At 42.5% G+C, this 24,433-nt stretch overlaps 1 long non-coding RNA gene across 1 annotated transcript; it reads left to right on the forward strand.

The window, feature by feature from the left end:
- Positions 1-8,170: 8,170 nt before the first annotated feature.
- LOC147649794 (uncharacterized) lies at positions 8,171-24,157 on the forward strand. Its single transcript, XR_015277957.1, has 5 exons — positions 8,171-8,412; positions 16,734-16,859; positions 17,459-17,506; positions 22,850-22,897; positions 23,059-24,157. It is a non-coding gene; the product is annotated as an uncharacterized LOC147649794 (long non-coding RNA).
- The last annotated feature ends 276 nt before the right edge of the window (positions 24,158-24,433 follow it).

Consider the following 24,433-nt stretch of genomic DNA (forward strand, 5'->3'; position numbering starts at 1 on the left):
TCAGGAGAAATGGGGTGATGAGAAACGATTTTATTTGGGGAAGATGGGGAGGTGAATCTGTGTGGGGAGGCTGGGGGGACATTGGCATCTCTGAAAGAGTTTGGTGAATGCCAGGGCTCATTTCCCTCACAAGTGCTGAGTCCAGCAGCATGCTGCAGGCTGGGAATGGCACAAACTTCCAAAAAAAAAAATGGGCTGCCATGTTTCTGTGGGAACAGGGATAGCTTGGCTGCATTGAGATTAAAGCTGGGAATTCCTGGGGCCCTCTCAGCTGGGTGTCCAAGGTTGCTCTGTGTTGTCTCTGCTCATCTCCCACCCAACCCAGATCTCTGAGTTCTCCCCAGAACTGATGGCACTTCTGATGTTTCTCTGGGTCCTGGAGTCTCCTCTGTCCTGTGGGGTGAAACCCACCACTTTTGTCCCTGCAGGGCCCTGGCTGGTGCAGTGGGTGAGGGAGAAGTTCTGCTGCTCTCTCAGCTCACAGAGCCTTGAAATGCAATCATCTGCTAGAAGCCATTGCCATCTGAGGCAAAGTTATTTCCATAGAAGGAAAACCACTTTGAGAGAAATAGTTCAAACAGTGCTTGCTTTGTGCAGCTGTTTTCAAATATTGAATTTTATTACCTGTAAGCACTGCCACTTTTCTTTGTGGCCATGACTGTTACGTGAGCAGAGTGCAATTTCCTTGTATGTTAACTTATAAATTAATATTTTTCCTATATTGTCCGGAGAACTGAAGCCTTGAAATTCTAATTTCCTATTATCGACTATTTACTGTGCAGGGTAAACTCACCTTTATCATCATTACCAATGCTGGGGCTCTGTTTTTGGGAGCTTGGGCTTAAAGTGCATCCTGCATTAGCCATCACATTAATGATATTGCCTTCAATGATAGCAAAAGCAAAGGAGGAATGGGAACTGGGTCAGGAGAAGGAAACTCACAGGTAGGAAGGTATTTGGTGCTGGACTTTCTAAGTGAGTAGTGTTACTTTAATTCTTAAAATCATCTTATTCTTCCATCTTTGTGCTGCACCTTAAAATGCAGAAGCTCTGCAGGGCTGCCTTCAGCACTGATAAAACCAGGCTCTTTCCTCTGTAGAATGGCAAAATCTGTCTTAAACCCCTCTATTATTTGAAATAAGATACTGCTGTTTTACTGACAGAGCAGGAGAGGAAACCTTCCCCAGCTGCCTTCACTCCACTAGGATTTAACAGCAAGATTGCCACTGCCCAGCAGTTATGCTGCCATGAAAACACCACCTTTTTGGCCTCAGACCTGCTTAAACTGGGCAGCTCAGGCTGGAGAGGGATTTCTGGGTTCTCTGGTGCATTTGGGCAGAATTTTAAGTGCTCTCAAATACTAGAGGAACAAATTTTCTGCCCAAATGGCTTTGCTATAAATGTGAGGGGTTGGTTTGTTTGTTTTAACTCAAAATCACTTCTCTGCTGTGGCTGAAGATGTAATTCAGCCTTGCTTTGATTTGTGACTGTTCAGAGCCCTCTGGGAATTCAGGTGTGTTATTGCTCCACTCTGGGAATGGTTCCCTGCCCAAAGAGCTGAGCCCTGCTCACCTCCAGTGTCTCTTGAGTAGATTCAATCAATACAAGCTGCAGAGAGACCTTTCCCTGTTCCAGGCAAGGGGCAGCATTAGCATCACACCAGGATGACAGAGCCTGGGAAAGCCCACATGGAGGCTGAGTGCCGTGGGCATTAGCACAGGAAAGGAAATCATATTAAAAGCAATGTATTTTCTCATCAATGCCTGTTTTTATTTTTATTCATAACAAATTAAAGTCTTTAACTGCTCCCTCTGTCCCTGTCAACACCAGCTCTTGATGCCACACTGCTCGTGCCTGCTGACCTGGGAGCTGACTGCTTGCACTCAGAAAAAACATAAAAAGAAATTAATTAGAGCTATTTGGAAAGACTACACTTAAGTGGCATAAAATGACATCATCCAACCCCAAATCAGCATCACTCCTAAGTCTGAATATCTTGATTTTTATGAAAACAGTTCTAAAATGCCATTCAGTGTTCATCTTTCCTAGAAACTCCCGATTTCCTTGCCCTACATCCAGCTGGATGGTGGAGTGCTTTCAAGGAATCAGATGTTCTTTGGTCCTTTGTGCTTTCCCTGAATTTTGGAGGTGGTGATAAGGATGATGCTTTTGTTTACTCTTAAAAGGCTTCCCTGTCATTCACTTGATCATTTTGACTTGTTACCTGTCACTAATCTTTACCTGTTCTCATTTTCTTCCCCAAATGCTCCAAAAGCCCTGATATTGCTTTATTTAGTTTTCAGGGACAGCTGCTTGGTCCTCTGCTTTACTCCCTGCCCCAGGAATGATCAGGGAGGTTTTCCATGGGATCTTCCATCCCTCATCAGATCCCTATGGGCAGGACCAGACTCACAACAGAAACAATAAAAAAATCAAGGATTATTTTTGCAGCCACTGAAATCAGCCATGTTTGACTCAAGGAAAAGTGTCTGTGGCCCAGATGTAAAAAGTGATTTATGGTGGGTAAGACCAAATTTTCCATCTCCCCATGGCCTCCTGAGCAGCTGCTGTTCACCAAATTTGTCTCCAGTGCATAGTCACCAATGTGGAAATGCTGGACAAAGGCTGTGACCCAGCTGTTACTGCTAAAAGAATTGCATTTCTTAGTGGTAAAAAAGAAAAAAAATGATTCAATGAGAGTACTGAGATTAATATCCTTAATCAAAATGACTCATTCTATAGAAATGAGAATTTCTAATTTTCTACTCTTCTAAGTTAATGCATAACATTTTGAGGTGAACACATCAGTCAATTTACTTTAAAGCAGGGCTTGTTGCATTTTGTCTATTTTTTATTTGGATGGATTCCTGTCATGGTTTACAAGAAAACCCACAAAACCCCAAGGTAAATACGTTCCACCTAATGAAATGAAATATTGTCTCAGTTTAGGACTTGGCACTTGGTTCTTTCTTTATGAAATAGTGTTTGGGTGACCTTTGTATCCATGAGGATGAAGGGGGTTCACATCAGTCACTAAAGCCTGGCAAGGATCTGTTCTGCTGAACTTTTTGCCCAGAATTCCACCAGAGACTTGAGGAGAAGCTGCTTTTGGATTATTATTATTATGATTTGATGATTATTGATGGTCTGTGAGTGACCCACAGGGTTCAGGGTGTCCCCTTGGGCCAGACCCCCTGATTTTTCTCTGCTGGTTTCTAAAAGCCTGAGGGAGGTTCACACTTCCATGGAGGTCCACATGGCAGTGTATTGTATTTGCATTTATTTCCATCTTTTGCAAGCCAGAATTGCAGTTTGTGTGTTTGTCTGCAGCTGATGAGTGTGAGCTGTGTAACATGGCACTGCTGTGTGCCAGGGCACTGCTTTTGGGAGGCCCAGCTGGCATCACCCCAAGCTGGGAAATGAACAAAAATAATGGCATGCAGGGGCTCTTTTCCTTTACATACTAATATTTCTGAAATCCCATTTTAGCCTCAAGAACCAAGTCTTTAAAATAATGACATACTTTCAAACTCAGTAGTAATCAGCCTCAAAATAAAAGTTACATTTTTCCTGATGGCTTCCCTGTGTGAGAAGGAAGTGTTTTATTTTCTCCATTTTACCTTTGGAGAGCAAAGTGCTGAAGTGACTTGGCCAAAGCCTGAGCAGGTGTCACTGCTGCTGCAGGTACCAAAACCATATTTTTGTGTTCCTAAAACCATGTCTCTGTTCCCAAAACCACTTTCTGTGTTCCTGGCTCCTGCTTTTCCCCTGGAGCATCACCCATCTCCAGCAGCCATGGGCGAGCTCACACTCTCTCCTGAGTGCTCATTTTTGCACAAACATCTGGCTACAGACCAGTTCTTATTTCACATCCAGGTATCTGCTTGGGAATCCTGATGTGGGTCTCCAAAACAAATCTCTCTCAGGAGGGGATAGTCCCAGGCAGGAGGTGCTGATTTGGTGCTAGGGTTTGATTTTTGACCCTATTTTATTTAGCAGGACGGGCAGGAGGCTGCAGCTGCCTTTATCCCCCTGGAAGCCCCAGAAGGTTTGGGTGCTGAGGTGTTTTGGAGGGTGCAGGGGCTCTCCCCTGCTCATTCCTTGGCTCCAGTTATGCCATCAGCTTTACACCAACACGCCCTGCCCTGGCTGGGGCTGCAGCAGACCCAAAATAAACAAATTATGCAATCAGAGAGTCACCCACAGTTACTGTGGGAATGGCAGGGAAGGGAATGGATACACCAGCTCCACTGGCTGCTTTCCTGTCTTGTTTTTGGAGCAGGTGAAACAACTTGGGAAAAAACCATTTGTCTGCGTTGGCAGTTCCCACTCCTGCCATCTCTTTTTATCCTGCAGTCAAATTATTTATTTTCTGTGAGTTTAAAGGCACCTTTAGTCCTAATGCAGAGCTTAAGCACTCCTCATTTTGGCTCAAAGATCCTCTGGTACTGGTGAAATTTTTTGTTTTGTGATCTGTGCTGCCAAGGAAGCAGGCAGTTAATGGAAAGGATGTCCCACGCTGGCAGATTTCAGGCTCAAGGATGCTCACGTCCCTCTGGCTCAGCCACTGGAGGAACTACGGTGACTTTCACTTGTCCCCATGGCAGAGGAAGTTTCTTTAATGAGCAAAAATGAAGAGGAGTTGAAGAAAACTGTGGTGTGGTGGTATTTGGGGTTTTTGTGTGTAGTTGGCTGACTATTTCTCCCTCCCACTGAAGGGCTCTCACCATCACAACTTTGAGCTGTCCTGGACTCCCCCCTTTGCCTCTGATCAGCTGGGGAGTTTTTGAGTAAGTCAGACCCTTTCTCTGAGCAAGACTCTGCTCTTGCACTCAAGAGTAACACAAAACCCAGCCAGGGCTGGACTTTGCAGGAGAGCTAAAAATTCCAGAGTGCTGCAACAACGCTGAGTGCCCGAGGAACTTAATAACCTGCTGAAAGCAGGAATCCTTCTCTCCAGCCCCCTTCCTGAGCCACAACTTCTCTGATGCAGAACTGCAAAGCCCATGGGGAGTGGTGAGGCAATTTTAGCACATTTTTAGCCAAAACTCAGTGTTTTCTGGCAAACTGTGTGTGCTGTGGGGAGGCATCCATCCTGTTGGCTTAACCTGTCCTTTGATGTGGGATCTTGGTCTCTTCAGGGCTGAGTTCTCTTGGGATACTCCTCCACAGGGAATTTCACTTATCTCAGTTCTGTTTCAGAATACTCCAAAGGCTCGTTAGGCTCTTGTTTCTCCTGTTTATTAATATATAATCAAAAGACTTGGCAGTCCTCCCTGGGCTTTCTGCTCAAGCTCAATCCACCATGGCCTGGCTCAAATGGTGCAAAATGGCCTCGAAATGTGCAGCTCTTTCATCTTTATACTCATTTTCACCCAATTAACAGATGCCAAGTGAATTATTTTTCTTAGTGACCCAATGACAAATCATCACCTGTGTGTTGCACTGCAGCATTCTCTATCCAATCACCTCCTGCTACCCAAAAACCTCGAGAAGAAGAAGATGAAGAAGGAAAAGAGACAATGCCCTAATTCCTCCATCTTGCCTCTTATTCCTTAAACTAGCTTAAACCTTTAACTTTCTCACCCAGTGACTTAAGAAAACTCTCTAATTTACGCACTCACACTCTTAGTTTTTCTATTTAATTTTAACAGTTGTTTTCATGGTGTTATATGGAATTCAGTGTTTTCTTGGATGTCAGAGGCAGGTATCAGAGATAAGGGCACACTCTGTGCCTCAGACTCCAACATCCCTGAGGAGCTGAACTGCTGATGGATGTTGTTAATGACAACGACATGAAATCACAGTGCCACCAGAGGCCTTGCCCCACATGGCTTCTCTGTGCCATCAGAGGAGAGTTAAATTCATTTCCCACCAGATATTTGTGATTGCTTTGCCACACAAATTGAGGGACACGCTCACACAATCCCAAACTTTGCTGTTAGGACTTAACTCTGAGTTGCAGGTTCTGTTTCCATGTGGAACTTTTGAGGTGTCAGGGCACAAGTAGCCTGGGGCCTCCAATTTTCCCAGAAGAGAGAGTTATTAAAATATACAGGAGTAATAGGTATTAAAGCATGTAACAGTAATTGCCACAGGAAATGGGAAGGGTTTTGACAACCCTTGGAGAGAATTAGTCAAAATCTGGGAAGACTGAAGGATGAAAGCATGAATTGGAGAACACAAGGAACCATATTTTTGTTTCCTGCAAATTGGCTTTGACTTCAAACCAGCTGTCCTGCACAGAGAATTTGCCTTACTATACCTTATTTGTTCCTATTTAAAAGTCTTTTTTGGAAATACAATTCACTCCCAAGGTCTGGATGCCCCCAGACAGTGTTAACTGGTTCATTGTGCTGAATTCCAGGCCTGGAATCAGTCTGAACATGACTTCACATGCTGGGACCTCCAGCTGGTCTGTGAATAGCAAACCAAAAGGAAAAAAAAAAACAATTCTAATAATTCAAATTGGCTTGCTTTCTTCTCTTTTTAAATTTTCATGATTTAAACTCCTTTAAGGTACTTGTGTGACTTCATTACTTCAGCAGCTTACAGGTAACAAAAAGCTTGAGAGTCCAAAATGACATATCCCCTCATAAAGTGCCTTGCTGTAATTTTAAAAAGCTTTGCAGAATTCAGCTGATGAGCCTACCAGTGACAAGCAATCAGAATGGTAAAGGGCAAGAAATCTTCCAGATCTGGGCTGCTCCCTGCCCAGCAGTGTTTTGCTTTGAAGCAGCTGGAAAAGGAGCAGGAGCTTCCATGAGGGGTCTCACACCATGCTGAGCATCTCCACGTGAAAAATGGATCAAGCTGCAGCTTCTGGGCACTGAGCAAATCAAATTGTGGCCCTCTCACTTATTAAGAGCAGATTAATGGAGCTGCTGGGTGAGTCTGAGAGGAAGAAAAGACAAGTTTTGGGAATGGCACCTGTCAATGCCAGGCTGGAAAAAGGAAGGAGAGGTTAAAAGCTCCGAGTGACCCCACCAGCCCTTAAGCAGAGTAGGGGAGTTAGATGAAACTAAAAATTCAAAAGGATTGCTGAAGTCCTGTTTCTTACTCAGAGAACAGGAATAGATGGATGAAATGCAGAAAATATTATTTTAATGCCTAGAAAAATAAGAGATGGGGAAGAGCAGGACTTGTTAGAGGGTGTCTTACCTAGTTTTAGAGCCAGTTTTTGTAGGAGATGGAAATGCTTCCAAATACTCTACCAAAAATATGAGACAAAATCCTCAGGAGAGGTACATCCCCTTAAGTTTAAGGCCTCTTCTCTTGTGGGTATCAGCAAAATTTCTGAATGCAGGAAATTATGTTTAGTTCTGTTTTAGAAATGAAGGAAACTGAGGCACAGAGCCCCTCAACTGCAGGCTCTGCACCCAGGCTCCTGGGAGCTACAGGACACGAGATCTTCTGGCTGCATCTCTGCTCACTTAAACAGCTCATGGTTACCCACTGGCCATGTCCCTGGGGGAGCATCCATCACCTAAAACCCTTCTGTACCTCTCTGCTCCTGTGCAGAAGCACTCAGCAGCCCAAAGACTCCCCTTGCAACTTCTCAGGAAAAAAACTTTAATTAATGATCAAAGCTCCTGTGGTATCTATTTATGGGAAGCCTTTTTGGGAAGGAATTAATGATCTTAATGTCTGTGAATCACAGAGCACGGTTAGAAAGGCCACTCAGAGAGGTGGCTGACGAACATTTTGATATTCCTTAAATAAACCTGGAGATTTTTTTCCCCCTTTCCTGGCCTCTGTAAAAAGCACAGGCTGAATCTATGCAGCTAATGAAATTTCCTGCTGATTGGACCCTAAACAATTACTGCATCTTCTGATTGCTAATAGCTGGGCTGCTAAGAAGAGAAGAGGCTCTGTTAGGAGACAGGGACCCAGCTGAGAGCATCCCAGCTGATGTCAGCTAATGCCCTCTCCAGCCTACACCAGGAGTTCAACCTGTGTCTGCCTGATTAATCCCAGTGTGAGGCACCTGCAGCACTGGGATGGTGTTAATCAAGCCCAGCACGCTGCCCTGGGCTGCACATGGTGGTGGGAAGGATTTCTCAGCTGCACAGAGGAAGATGCTCATCCATTTATTAGCAGCAGGTTCATCACTTCATCGTTTTTGGTGTAAATTAACTAGGAGACAAAAGGTTGCTTCTGAGAGCTTTCTGGGCAGCTATTGTGGGGAAAAAAAAAGGTCTCTGTGATAATGTTTTGTTATTCTAAAATAAATGATGTGGTTTATTTCTCTTAACAACCAAACAAAGTGCTGCCAGCAGTCTGGTGTTTCTGAGGAGCCCAGCAATAATGAGCAGGGAAATGAAGCCCAAAATCTTGGGAGCAATTTTGTGCAGTAAATAACCTGAACAGCACAGTGTTGAGACGACCAGGATGAACACACATCTCTCATTGGTAAGAGGACCTGGAATAAAAATAGAGCTACTTTTTATCAGCAAGCACCAACACCCCCCTTCTGCCTCTGAGGGTCTGAATCCCTCACCCAGGGTTTTAAGGGGGGAGGATGAAGAAGAGAAACTCAGCTCCATTGATACAGCAGTTATTTATCCCAGGGTTATTTATCCCTGCTCCTCCCTTCACTGGCTCTTCAGGTCCTCTGGAAGCCTCTCCCAGGCACTGCTCCTCTTCCTGAGTCTGTGGTTTCACCCACTGGGCAACAAAAACTGCTGTGAAGGGCACAATGAGAATAGGGGCTATGGATTGGGTCTTCGTGGTCTGTAACAGCTCAAGGGTGTCAGTGTGCAAGACATGCTTTGAAGTTCCTATTTTCTCCATATTCTGCAGGGAGAATGGGAGTTCTGTGGAATTTGGGTAATATTTCCTATGAGGTTTATTATATGATGTTGATGTAGTCAGTCTGTCATAAATAAATGTATATGTAAATATATATGTATTTCTGGTGGTACAGACATATTCTTGTGCCTCCAGGTGTTGGAATGGGATTGGAGCCATCTGAACACACTAGAAAGGAGCTCTGGGGGTGGCTTCACGTGACTGTGTGTTGGTTGGATTTCATGTGGTCTGCAAACTGCTTTGAATTTGAGGTCTTCCAAGAATAGAATAGCTCATTAATCCTAGCAGAGCTTTTATTGGGGTTTCTGTCATTGTCAGTGTATTTCTTCTTGTGCATTGGTGCTTAATCTGCAGTGGAGTTTTATTCAGTTCTTTTTTTTCCTTAGATATTGTAATATTTTCCTAAACCATTCACCATTAAATTAACACTAGGGTGTGGAAGACACTTTTTTGTTTGTATTTTTCATTCCTGTGGTAATGTTCTGTAGAGTGACTCTCTTCTGCAGATTTCATTAGAAAAAACAACCCTTTACCACTTTCTTCCAGCTGGGGATCACCACTGCAAAATTGACCCTGTTTGCTCCTAGAACCAAATGTCCTTATTTCCCTGATGACAGCAGTTTACAGATATATCAAATTATCTGTAATTTGATAATTACACATAAATTTCTACACATAAAGGCTGTGGCCTTTATCTTGGAGATTACCTGGGTCCCCAAAGCTGAGTGCCCAGAGGGCTTGTGATGTGTATTGAAATTCTCTGGATGACTGAAATGGGATGAGGAGTTTCCTCTGGGGATGCTCTGGAAATAAAGTCAGCAGAGACTGAAAAACAAATAAAGATTTCTTGTAGATTGTTGTTTTGTTGGTCTCCTGTCAAATATTTTGATTTCCCTTATTCCTCTAAGGCTCAGTTCTGGTTTTAATGGAGATGTGGGTAAGGTGTGTTATCTATCAGGTTAAAGCTCATATTCCCAAAAGGAATATCTATTTTCTTAAGCTCCTCTGCCATCTAAACACTTCACCTTCATTTTCAAACCTCCTCTTTATCTCTGCCATTTATTTTGGGTTTTTTCTGTCTTTAGGTTAGGTTTTTAGTCTCTTTTCCTTCAATTTTCTGTGTCTCCTGCAAAGTTTCCCCCCCTTTATCTTCAAATATGACTTTAATGCACAATCCCTGGAGGCTCCCTGCTGGGAGAACAAGGAGCAGCTATTCAAAGTGTTAGGTTGTGCTTTACTGAGGTTAAATTTTCTGCTCATTAGAGAACAGGGTTATTGTATGGCTAGGAGGGAAGAACAATAAAGGTGATGGGTGTTTCTTCTCCCCTTTGCTCTGCAGCTCTAGGAGAGCAGCTGCTTCAGGTGCTGGGTGGTTCCTCTGCTCCTGCCTGTGATGTGCAGCTCTCTGTGCTCCCAGGCAGAGCTGGAGAAGCTCTGTTGGCCAGGAAAAGCCCATTTCAGATAATGTGCTGGGTATTTAAATGTAATCATACCGTGGTGATGCAGTTCCTTGTGCTGAAGTGTATCCATCTCCCCTGGCTGGAATGCACAAGGGATCTTCTTGTCTGGCTTTGGCTGCTCAAACACAGCTCTCTGTGCCCCAGGAGGAAATGTTAACAGGGAAAAATACAGGAAATGAAAATCATGGAAAAGGAATTGGGCATGAGAGGATAATGAAAGATTATTCTGATTGTGGGGCTGTGTTCAATTAAATTGGGACTCCAGATCCTGTGGAGCAGGACTGGGTGTGTTTTTGAGGATGTCTGGCAGTGAGGACCTTCAGGACATACTGAGAAAGATATTGATAGTGATTTGTTTACTTTACATAAATATCTCTTTTCCTTGCTAAGGACTGGTGCCAGCTGCAGCCTGTGGTTCCCTCTCCAAATTTGCATAGGGGAGGAGAGAAAGTGAGAAAAAAGATTGATTTGACAAGGCAGTACTTTGCATTTATCAATAGGAAACCAGGATCCATCTGACAGTGAGGGCTTGTGAAGGTTTAAGACTGTGCCAAGTAGTTTTTAATATCATCAGCTTCTCCAGCATGATAGGGAACTTTTTGCTGTCAGTGTTTCCTACTGGATGAGATGACAAAGGACAATTACAAATGGGAATAATTAAAAAAAGATATTGGGAAGAATATGTGTGTGGCTTTGAGGTTGGGAAGAGCCCTAGGGCAGCATTTTGTTAAAAGTACAGAGCTCTCTGAGGTGTTTCTGTATCTCATCAGTCACTGGGAAAATGTCCCTGTGAGAGCCAGATTTCTTACTTCCCTCTGATATTTCATCCTGACTGTTCTCAACAAGTTTTGGGGTGGGAGGTCTCTGGTGCTTTTCCTGGTAAAAGTAGTTCAGCAGCTCCAACAGCTCTTGCAGGGCTGTTCATCTTCCACATACACTTCAGACAGTCATAAATACATTTCTTGATATTATGGGCTGGTTACAACAAATGAAAAATCTCAATTATATGTACAGAGCTAATGCTCAGCCTAGAAATTTCCAGAGGAAGTGTATATAATGATATATATAATATGACCACCCACAGATGTGCATATGGACACAAACATTTACATTTTCTGCTTTTGTGTGGCTGAAACACCCAAAATGTATTTGAGTAGTTTCAGTAACCAAATCTAAGACAAAAGGGTTATCAATTATGTTGTGAGAGCAGGGGAAGTTTGCCAAGGGGAAGATCCCTCTGGGACTATGGATGCTTCCCTTGCACCTGCTTTCCACTGATAAGGGACAGGGATAATAAATCCCTCTGAGGTTGCTCTTCCCTGGCCAGGAAGTTGTGTAGGTGAGAGGCTGCAGGTTTGATCTGTGATGCCACTTGCTGAGAATAGTGAGCTTCAATAAGGAAAAGGAAAATTGGAGTGGAATGATGATTTTAAGGAAACCCAGCCCAATCTTTCTGCAGAAAGAGCTAAATTAGAGCAATGTGCTCCTTTTAGTAGTATGAGTCTCACAAGCTACCTAACTGTGGCTGAGAAAGGATCCAGACCCAGAGACAGGTTTCCCCTTGCTGGTGTGGGACCATCAGCATCTGCTGCTTCAAAAACATTTGGGAACTGATTTGTTTTTATTATTCCTTTTCAGCTGAGGGTCTGGATGATGCCTCATGCAGATGTGCAGCCTTTCCCCCAACATCTGGGTTTGATGGAGATGGGGTGTGTGAGGCACCTCCAAAGGTGGAAAAAGACCTTTTTGGGGTTTAGAAGTGTCCAATCTGTGTAGGCACTTCAGCAAATCTTCTGGGCTCCCATTTGCCTGAATATGTCATTGCATTTGGTTATTTGGCTTCCTGGAATGGCTTTCAGCAGCTGCTTTACCACAGCATTCTTGTGGTCTGTGCCTGACCTCTCTGTTCTCCTTTCTCTTCCATGGAAATGGCAATAAAAGAGGCAGCTTAGAACTGTGTGGGGTTTTTTTTTGTGTTTTATTTTTTTTTAAAGGTTTTTATAAGAGCTGCCTTCTACAGGAAGCCTTTAAAAATGAATGGAAAAACATTGATGAATACAATGGATAATTAACCTGGCTGAGTTCTAAAGGATTTTTTACTTCAGGATAGGGTACACCAGCAGGCACATTTCCCTTGTCCTTTGTACTTTATTCATCTTCTGTCTGTTTTCTGTCTTTTGTCTGCAAGATGCTTTTTGGTAAGAGATCAGTCTTGCAAAGGTGAAATAATTTCCATTCTTCAAATCTGAAAGTGCAAAGTATTACTGTGAAACTCTTTCAAATAGTTTTCTACTGAATGAAAAGTCCTGCTGGGGAAAAAAAAAAATCATAAGGCAGCAGAAGATATTGGCAACAGATAACTGAGCTGATATAAGAACTCAGTTTTTCATGGTGCAGCATCCCACTGTGTGCAGGGGGGAGAGGTGAAGCAAGTTCCCTCTCCAAAGGGGAGCTGGAGAATAAAGCAGAGAAGCAGCTGGAGAAGTTTTTGGTAGAGATGTCTTTGGGGATGATTCTCTGGTGTTTGCTCCTTTTTTCCTGTACTCCTTGAATGTAGACTCTGACCTAAACAGGAGCTGCTGGTTGGAAAAAGATAGTTTCTTTCATCTTTTTCTCCCTCCTCACCCTTTTTACAGCAGAAAGTATTGACTTCTTCAAAGGAGAAACCACAGTTTTTTCAACCAAATGCAGCATTTTTGTGGGGAGAGAAAAATGGAGCAGATTCAAGCCCAGCTTCCTTGCAGAAGGTAGTTTTGCTAAAAAATGGGGGTGACTTTATATTCATAGTGAGAAATGGAGGCTCTTACACTGAGCTAAAGCCTGGTTTCTAATTCTGGACAAAAATCTCTGAATGTGATGGAAATTTTGACTAAGCAAGGACGGTGACATGTGAACTCTGTAAGGCTCCTTGTCCTGACTCTGCTTTTCAAAGTGTGCTCTGACATTGGCTGTCACCTGCCAAAACCGTTCAGATGAAGAATTCCTTTTTCCCCCTAAAATGAAGACAGCTGCTGTCTCTCACTTTAGTACTGATTTAGGTGTGTTTTGTTCAGAGTTAGCTTTAGCCAGAATGAACAATTCTGTCTAGTTCTGCTACTCCTCATCCTGGCCCTGGTTTCCAATTTTCAATGTGTGCTCTTGTTCCAAAGGTCAATCTGTGCCTATCCATGGAAAATTATTTTTCTCTCCACTTTTAAACCCCTATGTCTAGCCTGAATGAGACCTTTTTATATTCATTCTAGAGTCCTCTTGACTCTTGGGAAACTGTGGAAACCTTTGAGTTTGTGAAGCCTCTGGTTGGATCTTGTTCCATCACAGAGATGTGATGGAGAGAAAAAAACCTTTCTTCAGGTCAGTGGCTTCATTGGGAGTGGGAGCAATACAAATCCAGCAGAAATCACAATTAATCACAATTAATGATTCTTTAATAACTGAAAGGGAGGGCTTGATTTCTGTCTCTGCATTATGAGGAATATTTCAGTGTGAAAACTGCCTTGGAGCCTGGGAGTCTTTGGTCCTAGGGGGGCAATGGGAGCATTGTGTGCTGTTGTGCTCTGTGCAAATGCTGTTGGAAAACCCACAGGACAAATTCAGCTATTTCACAAATAGTTTCCCAATTTTCATATTTTTCTCATTTCTGCCTGATTTTCTTCCAAATTTAAAAATTGCTGTTGATTTTTCCAGCTGGAGATGATAAATCATTTGTTTGAACCTGGACTGCCTTGCTTGCCTATTCCAGCCCTTTGTCTTTTAATGAGTTACTGTGATCCTTATCTTATTTCAACCACCCTGGCTCATGCCATATCCACCCTGTGGGAATTTAGGAATTCCCAGCTTGTGTCTGCTACAGCTCTTTGGGATTTTCCTAAAAGTGGAAGCTTCCTTTGAAATTTTGTTGGAGAGATCAGTCCTGGAACTTTCAGTGGCAACACAGGGGGCTGAATTCCTTTTGTGTTCTGGTCTCACCTGGGCTTGGTGTCGCCTCTTAGGGGCCAGGATGACTTTGTACCAAGTCACTTGGATCAGAAAATAAGGGAAGAGTGTCACAGCACCCAGATCTCAGCAGATGTGGAGGTTTTTAGCTCTCTGCAATGTCATACTGGAGTAAGGGGCATTAATGGAACATGAAGGGATTTTCAGTGCCACAGGCTCTTCAGAGGGTCACAACAGTGCAGTTGGTGCCTGGAGTCTCTCTCAAATGCTCTGGAGTCTGGCGGTGCTGCCACAGTCCTTGCTGGCCTCAGCTGGCCTCTCCTGTGTCTCTTTTATCAGAGCTTCCAGCAATGCATGTGGCTCACTTCATCTTTCAGACAGCATTGATTTCAGAGGAGTGTTTCTTGTTTCAGACCTCTCCCTTTCTATGTGATAAGGAAACCTTTTTTTATTTTATTTTTTTTTTCTCACAGAGTTATGTAGTGTACTTTCTTTGGAGGGTAATTTCACTAATTCTCCTTCAGTACACTGACAGCACAATTATCATCTCACTCCACAGCTGTTCCCTTGAATTTTAAACATCCAAAACACATCCAAGGACACTGGAGGAATTCAGTGGTGTTGCTGTCTGTTGCTAAGAAGTGTTGAGCTTTTTTGTAACAGGAAAGGATTTCTGCAATCCCAGGGAAGACATTCCACAGTAGTAGATTGCAGCTCTCTGATTCTGAGAAGGGATTTGGGAAACATTATCTGATTTAAGAATGAAAATGACAAGCAGTGAATTACCAGAAAGAGCAACTAGGAGCAAAGGAGATAAAACAAAAAATAAGGAGTACTTTGCTTTGACTTTCCTTCACAGGATGAGCTGGTCCTGCCATGGACTGGCAATTTCCAGGGTGATGTGGGAAAAAGAGCTGAAGTATAATCACACCCTGTGGGTGATCACACAGCTGTTCCCAGTGACACTGGTGCCTGTTGGACTTGGACCCCTGGGTGAATCTTGGACATCAAAGCAGCAACATGAATGAGGAATTTGTCAGTGGGGGATTCAGTAAATGAAACCTGATCTTTTGACAACCCAAACTCAAGTGTGGTATTTTGGAGATATTGGTGTTTTAATCATGTGCATTCATGGGATGGGGCTGAATCAGGCAGAAAACAAGGGGTGAGATTTGAGCATCTCCAGAGAGCTGATTCTGTCATACACAAGTTCCTTTCTTCTCCCTCTTGCTAAGATCCCTAGTTTGTTCAGCAAAATTGGGGGGAAAAGGGTAAAAACTTTCAGAAGGAGCCACAGATACAAATGTTGTTATGTTTTACTCATTTGGGTGTGCCTGAGATAGGAAACACTTAACCTCAGGATGTTTTTACAAGTCAAACTAATTAAACCAACCCTGTGAGTATTTACAGGTACAAAACACTCGGAATCATTAAACTGCTGTAAAAAACTTGATTCCTTATCATTAATTGTTCCTTATCATTTTTAATGCAGAAAGCATTAATCTTTCCTCCCTGAAGGCCAAGATACTTTACCAGAGCTTCAGGAAAAAAGGCTGGGATCTCTCCACTGCTTGTTGTGGTTCCCCACTCTGCATGGAAGGGTTTTTTTGTGGTACCTGTAGCACCTTCTGTATTAACTGATGAAACATGAGATAAGGGAACAAATGTTAATGAGGATAATTTCATTTAATTCAGGCCTGAGGTCTGCCTCCCTGTTGCCTTGGAGACAACACAGCCCTTTTCTGGAGGGATGTGAATGGGATTTGCCTGAAAAGTGCACTTGAGTTTGTTCTGCACCTTTCTGGCAGCTTGTGCAGCTTCTGGTTTAGAATCAGAGCAGGGGCTCTCTCTGTTCTTCCCACATCATAGATACAGACATGTTTGCCAATAACTGAGCTTTCTGTTCATGTTGGACTAAAAGCTGAGGCCAAAAAGCTCAGGCTTATGGTACCCACTTAGCAGGAGAGATGGTTTAAGTTGAAAAAGCGTTTTTACTAGCACTGGGTGCTTGGGACAGAGCCCACCTTGGTGCAGAGCACTCATACCCAAAACCACCTTGTGTCCCTGAGCAGGCTGGTGGGATCCTGCAGCCCTTCCTGGGAGGGTCAGCAGCTGCAGTGATTACCATTTGAGCAGTGGGAACTGTGGTTATTCTGTGTTGCTGTCAGAAGGATGACTCTGTGCGACGACAGACTCTGGCTTTTTGTGCATTCTGTTTGAGCACTCCTGCAGAACGTGCTGCTGGGCAGCCTGAGCACTCAAGGATTAGAAAGGATTCATTCCTTTCTAACCAGTATTCACCAAAATTGGCAACAGTTTCCCATCATTACCTAAAATTAATATAATTTGTTCCTCATTCCCATTGCCAAGGAATGAACTGATCATCCCTTCTGGCTGCCAGTCGCTTGATTTCTCCCATTTTTCTGATCAAGTGAAACTGCCAAGATCCAGCACCTTCCTTCTTGGCTGATTTAATAACTTTCCTTTTACTCTTGAATGTTTGTCCCAGCTTTCCTTTTTGCTCCCCAGGTTTCCTCCTCTGAGGAGGTTGTTGTCCCCATCTCCTACAGATGTTGGAGATGGAAGTTTTCCATTTCCCCTCTGTGCTCCAGCAGCACCAACAACAAGTCTGCTGTTCCCAGCCCCCAGAAGCAGGTAGGAGCAGTTTCCTAATGGATGCACACTAATATCTCTCCCTTTGGAGCACAATCTCTTTTGTAATATTATGAGCTGCAGTGATTGTTCAGGCCTGTGCTTGCCATTGTACACGTTGTACTTATTGTGCTTTCAGTCTGTGCAATCAGCAGGACATGGGAAGGATTCTTTGGCACCTTTGCTTAGTGATTAGTGTTTGTATAGCACTTGAAAGCTTAAAATGCTTTAAGAGGAATAAGTAGTATTATTAATAATGACATGCTTTACTATGCAGAATGGAGCTTATGCATATTTGTGGTGATAATCCCCAGTCTTCTCTTTATCAAACAATGTTGTCTTTCTGATCTGCTTCCAGCTTATCTTCCTCACACCTGTCAAAGCACTTTTCAAACAGCTTTTTCTTCTTCCTCTGATTAAAGGCACACACACAAAGATTCCTCTTAACACAGAATTCAGCCTTCAGGTTTCAGTGACCATGCCCAGATGTGGTGGTCTCTGAGCCACGTTCAGAGACTTTGATATAATCAGGTTTCCACTAATCTCTCTCTCTATTTGCTGACCTAAGATCTGCCATTCATTAAAACCCATTTTGTTTTCAGCAGCATTTGGGGTTTGATCTTCCTGGAGGAGTGTTTTCCTGTGTCCAGGTAATGTTTGATCTGTGCTTTTTACAAACCAATTTTTTTTATGTCACTCCCTGCAGCTTCTTCTTGGAAAATCAGCTTTGTGGCTGAGGAGGAAATTAATAGAGACACAGAGAACATTTTCCTTAATGGCTGAGGCAGAGTTAAGGCTGAGTTTCCTCTCTCCATATCAAGTTGAAAAAGTTGAATTTTATGTACTTCTCAGCTTGAATTTTGAAGAGATTAGGGCAGGAAGGATGTCTGGAAGAGATGAGTTTTAATAGAGATGGAGGAATCTTTGTTTTTTATGTGACCACTGTTGTCCTTTGGCAGGGCCCCTTTCAGGCCCAAAATAACTTTGTGCTCAGTAGCACTCTGCCATCAGCAGCCTTCAAAGTGTTTTAAAATGTACAGGAGCCAACAGAGGTTCACTGCCAGCAACTGACCTTGGGTGTTTTTGTAGAACCTGCTCAGGTTTCCAGAGCTGGTAGCAAAATATTGGTGTAATCACAACCTTTCTGCTGCTTCACCAGGAGACAAGAAAGAGAAGAGCATTTCCTGGAGAAAGGGAGGCACAGAATGTCTAATCTGGGTAGAGTTATCAGCATGACACAGAGGAAGGGTTAATTCACAGACAGCTGAGCAGAAATGAAATTACTTGGCTCTTCCTCCTCCATCCTGAGTTATTCTGTGCTCCAGACCCCAAATTTTCATGGAGCAGAGTCCTGAGCACGTGGCCTGGGAAGCAGAATGGAGATGTGGGGCTGGTGTCAGAGCTAGATCAGAAACCAGAGCCATCAGTCCTTGTTGTGGGATGGGTTTCTACTTTTAATCACATCTTGCTTCTCTGTGTCCATTTTATAAATATTTTGCCCTGATGGACAGAGTTGTTGAGCATTTCTTTTTCTTCTGTACTCAAATGGATACTGAGGATATTCAGATCTTGCAAAATCTGATTTTGTGATTTTTTTTTTTTTGCAATTGCAAAAATTGGTTGCCTCCAGTTGATTATCCAAAGTGACTTTTCAAACCCTCTGCCTCCCTCCCATTCTGACTGACATCCTGTGGTACATACACCTGGCCTAGTGCTCTGAAACCCAGAAAACACTTTGCCCTCCTGAAATTAGAAATATTTTTTCCTATATAATCTCATTTTTGACCTGATACTCTTAGAACTTCCAGGATTCAGTGCATCAAAGCCCCTAGAAATGTGAAAATACCTTAGTGGAATGTGCTGCAGGGGAGATTTGGGCCTTTGGAGAAAATGAATTTTTTATTCTTAGAACTATGATGACCAAAATCAAATTATCAAAGCCTTGCCAATAAGAAACTCAGCAATATTGGGCTGATGCTTCTCTTTCAATTACCTGCAGCATTTTCAGAAACTTGAGAGTAAACAGCAATTCAAGCTGCCTCCTGCTCAGAGGTTTTAATTAACTCTAATGATAATTGCAGAGCGTGTGTTGCCATTTTGGGCAGCAATTACACAGCTTATGTGGGGATTCTTGTGTGGGTGAAAAGTGGTGTGGGGAAAAAGCCCCTGGTATCTGAATATATATTTATAAACTTGTTGCTAAACTTGGATGTTATTAGAGAGAGGAATCTGCTTTCAGCTCTGAGGGCACTGAACACCACGAGGCCCAGGCCAAACAGAGCCTGGTTTGGTGTTTGGTTTTATCCTGAAAAATCAGAACTGATCTCTCTGCCCAGCATTTCAAGAATCTTTCCAAATGGGGACAAAAATCTTGAATTTTCCTTGCAAACACATGAGCCTAGAGCGGATATGTGTTGTTGTAAGAAGCACAGATTATCTCCAGCTAATAAAGGTGGGATTTAGGCTCCAAGATTCCCTCAGCTGTCCTGAAAAGCCCAGCTGAAACAGAGCTGGGTTTGGGAGCACAAACAGCCTCATTCTGTGGATGTTCTCACACAGGCCTGTCTTTATTAGTTTTGGAAGTTTTCTTGGATGTTTAGTGAACAAATATCAATCCACTGACAACAAACCTCAAGTGACCGTAGAAGTTTTCTTTAAATGTTTAAACTTCTTCTGCCTGCCCCTCTGTCTGCATCAGAATTAAAATAATTCAAGGCTTGTGGTGTGTTAATCTCACCCTAAAAATGGAGTTTCAGCTCCTTGGGGCTCCTGTTATCTCTGTTTTAGAAAAGTTCTCACAAGTTTCCTGCTTGAAAGAATCCCTTAAAAAGGGAGAATTTGTTTTATTTCAAGAGGTTGGGAATGGTTCCCCATTTCTCAGTGGGAAAACTTGCTCAGAGTTAATTTTCCTCTTGTTTTTTCTTTTCCTGAACATATTTGATAGATTTTCTTTGAGTGCTCTGTTTTTGTAGCACAGACTGTGAAATCATCTGTAAATATTGTAGGCCACATCTACCAGCAATCAAAAGCATCAAAAAGCAGATGAAAGCTGGATTCTTTTGCTTTTGACTAGAAGAGGTTGAAAAAGAGCTAGTGCCATGGAGACACAAAAGAACCCTCCTCATAAAGGGTTGTTGTGAAGGTAAAAACATGGATGTTTTGAAAACCAAGCTAATGGCCTTATTTCAAAAGTCAAAGCAACACAGCCAAAACATTTCTGGTTGGTTTTTTTTTTTGTTGTTTTTTTTTTCTGCTTTTTTGATGTTAGAAATCATATCAGATGGGCAAAATTTTTGCCAGGTAAATTTTAGGAAATGGGATAGCTGCATTAATTATTCATAAAACCTGAGTGGCATTTCTTGCTTGGAAACGATGAAAACAAAAAAAAAAAAATTAAGATAATATTTTAAAAAACTTGTTAGAGGTTCTGTATTTGGCAGAAATATTTCATTAACCTGCAGAGACCATGAGGTGATTTAATAAATCTTTTCACATCTATGCTGTTCCTGGTCTTAGATAGAATAAAGCTGATGCAAGCTGAGGGGGGATTTTTTTATTTAATTCATATCTCACTTTTCAGTTTAGCTTTATTCTTTCAGCCTTAGGACTCTTGCACAGGTGACTTCTGTTTGAACTATGAGTATCATTTGATCTGATTCCCTTTGGGGACATCCTGATGAGTTTTTACAATAATTTGGGTGTGAGATGAGGGAGAATCAAATAGAGCAGACTCTGAACCAATTACTATGCTACCATAGCTCTCATTTTTGTCATTTCAAGTTCAAAGGAAGATAAGGACCCTTTTGGACACAGATTGCAGTTGCTGGGTGTCATTATAAATAAATTTCTTGGTGACTGTTTCATGCTGAGGCTTGAAGGGTTGCTGTGTCTTATTCTGCATCAATTTCAATAAAAGGCCTGGAGATGATTCTGAGAGCATTTTCCCCCCATGTGGTGCCTGCTGAGTGTGTCCACCCAAGAGAAAACCCCCACACTCAAAGCTGTGCTTTGTCATCACCACTCATGAATTCTCCAACAGTGCCCATTTTTCTAGAGTTTTGGGTGAAAGCTCTTGCCTCTTACCATGACATAAAATCATATCTAATCGTGAAGAAGAAGGCCAAATTTGAAAGATGAAATTAGCTTTTAAATGCTGCTGGTAGTGCTGACAAAGAAGAGTGCTTGGAGCAGTGTGCTTTAAAGTAGCACAGCAAGGTGAGTGTACACCAAGGTTATAATAAATGTGGGAACTTTGTAATTATTCCTGGCTATTGGATGGTAATTAGAAGTGCAGACTTGCAAATGACTGTGCCACTGCTGTGCTATAGCTATTGTTTTTCTTTCTGGAGCTCTGCCAGGAAAAGACCATTAATTAAAGCTTCAATGCTGCAATGACCCTCCACTCCAGTCTCAGAAGTTGTATTTTCTTCTCTCTCTTTCCTTCTTTGTTCCTCTCCCTGAGTTCACTTTCAGGACTGTACAATTGTCACCTTGGAGCAGTTCAGACTCCAGCAACTCCTCAAAACTTGTGTGACCCCACAACTTCCAGGAAAGTCCCTGTTCACGTGCCCTGCTCACTTTAAGTGGTAAAATATTTTCACTGCAGTCTCTTTTTTTTTCCCTATCAAATAACTGGGTGAAGCTTGTGAGCATCAGTGGAGCTGTCACATGAATAGTTTTTGTCATGCTGAGCCTCAAAATGACGGTGGATGTTGGAGGTGTGTTCTGGATTGTGTTGCAATGGAAAGGGTTTGACATTGGGGACTTCTTTCACATCAAATCTGAAACAAGGAATCTCTTTTTTCTGGATTTTTAGGGTGGTGGTCTTGCCAAACAACGTGTCAAAAAAACATAATGAAGTTTATCAGTAAAGGAAAAATAAGGAGGAATTGTATTTCTAGTCTTAAAGCAATTTATTTTATTACACCTTTTTCCTTCTTTGTCTCAGGCTTTATCTGCCAGATCCTCAGGCCTCAGGCAGGGTGCAATATATCTATACTTATAACATTTTCTGTTTGTTATTTTTTCTTGGTGCAATAAGTCCTCTTTGGGTTAAGAGAATACGTGTTTGTCCTCAGTTTGCCCAGGAAAACTGGACGCAAAGCAGCACAATAAATTTCCCAGAACAAGGTCCTATGTTTGTGACATAAAAAAAAATAGAAATAAATACAGACTGTGAGGGAAATGAAGGGAAACAGATTGGATGGGAGTGGATTAGGGAGCCTTTATTGTCAGCTGCTGAAGAGCACAGGAGGAGGATGGTGTCAGATCTCTCTACAAGCCCATGAATTGGGATGCCTGGGGATAACTTGTCACTGCTCATGCTGATGGTGAAGTATGGGCACATTCAGAGCTGGAGGGTGACTGAGAGAGCTGATGGAGAGATGGGGACTTCACATGGCTTTTCTTTATAATTCTGTTTATTCCACAGGCTGGGTTACAGCAGTTGGGGCAGTCCTACAGCTGCTGGCCATAGACAAGCCCTGTGTCCTGAAGCCCATTTAATTCTGGTTACAATGCATTATTTCTCTTCTTACATAACAACCAACCAGCATCATACACAATACCTTTACATTTCCATATATCCAATCAAAATTGCTAAAATTACCATACTGTGTTAGTGACTAACCAATCATCTGAGTTAGTAATTACATGTTAAACTTTGAAACTTGTTTTGCAGTGGAAAATTCTTTTTGCTTTGGTAAAAAACATCTTTCTGTCTGCCTGTGCTTTTTCACTTGGTAGCAAACATGCTTTGTTTGAAGACCACTTAACCTGTTGGACTTTAGCCATAAAACCTCCCTCTATCTAATTAAACTTTTGTTCTAAACCCCCCAACTAGACTAAACCTTTGTTCTCTCAGCTGTTTCAGCAACAACTGGCGCTAAAAACATCTTTTTATATATCAAAGCTTGCTTTCATTTCTAGAGAACCTTCTGCTAAGCATTCATCTCTGTGAAACTTTTCTGTTAAATTCTCACCCTTCCCAACAGGTGACAGTGGCACGTCGCCAGTTTAGCTGAGGAGCCTGGGGTGTGCAGGTGAGCCCTGGGGTATTTCTGCTCTGTCCTGCTGGTCTGTCCTTGCTCACAGAGCCCTTCAGCACTTCCCACCCTGTCCTTGCTCCAGGGTCTTTGAGGGTTTTAATTGATGCTTCTGGCAGAGCTGGCAACCAGGTTAACCTGAGGCTTCTTTTGCCCAGCCTGGCTGTGCTGGAGTTTATCTGAGCTGCTTTTTGTGGTGCACATTGAACTCCCCAGAGCAAGCTGTTGACTGCAAGCAACTTCTGAGAAATCTCATGTGGCTGCTCTGCAAGAGGGCTGTGTGGTGCTAATTGCTCTGACTCAAGGGCAAAGCAAACTTTAATTTATAAATTCATTTTTGGCCTTTATTGGCTTCTCGCAGGTAATTGTACTGCTGGAAACTCCTCTGATCAGGAACAAAATTATTTATTAGCAGCGAGTCAAAACTAGTGAAGCATTAACTCTGCCCATATTAGCAAGTGAATGATTCATCCAAGCTCCAAAATACTGATTTATTGGTATGGTGTCCTGTAACATCAGATACAGAGGCAGTTGTGGATCTAGAGGGAAACAGATTGGATGCACATCTGGAAATAGGAAATATTGCCCTTTGGCAGAGGTTTCCTGGCCTGTTGTGAACCCAGACCCATCTCCCTTTGGAGAATCAGAAGTTTCAGGGCTGGGAGGTTCATCCCTCTTTGCTGGCTGACTGAAAGGTTCGTGGGCTGGAACACGCGGAGTCCTCAATAACTTGAGGAGTGTACTGGAACAATTGAGGGCTGTCACTGGCAAGAGGTGACACTGCCCCAGCTGCCCAGCCAAGTTCTTTGGGATTTTAAATAGGGTGTAACTGAGCTACCTGGGCTATACCAATACAGAAATAACAACAAGAGCTTCTGGTTCAGAAAGAAAAATACTGCATTTTTTTTGAGGGCTTGAGGATCTGGGACACAATTTCCTTCTGAAATTTCTGACATGATTTTGAAAGGAGTTACACTTTCCTATGAAATGCACCTTCATGTCTTCTTGACTAGCATTTATTTTACAATTATATTGTGTGAAAATCACATTTAGAGACCCTAATGAGAATTTAAGATCCCATTAGTCAAGCTGATCTAATGACAATGAGACATTCGATACTGATGAGACAGTGCAAAGAAAACATTTCTTATTAAGTAGCTCATTTATGTTTTCGAAATGATGAAAAAACCTTGAGTAAATATTCCCCTGGGTCTCCTTTGAGGAAAATAATTATGGGTTAAGTACTGGGTGTTATTATTTGTCCATTCCTGTCTGTGGGAAGAGCTCACAGGCTGACATCACAGCTAATGTGATGGAGCACAACACCTAGGACTGCTTCTGTTGTTTTTGTGGAGAGGATTTACATGAAAATCTTTAATACTACAAGCAAAAAACCAAGGAAAAGCAGGATACTTGTTTTGATTGACAGTTTTGATGTCCTAGAGACAGGCAGGTTTATCGAAAAGGGAAGTTTAAAGTTTTTGGGTAACTCCTAATGGGAAATGTGAGGGGTTGCTGAGGCACCAAGCTGAG

Source organism: Cyanistes caeruleus, chromosome 19 (assembly GCF_971803275.1).
Source record: "Cyanistes caeruleus chromosome 19, bCyaCae1.hap1.1, whole genome shotgun sequence".
Taxonomy (NCBI): domain Eukaryota; kingdom Metazoa; phylum Chordata; class Aves; order Passeriformes; family Paridae; genus Cyanistes; species Cyanistes caeruleus.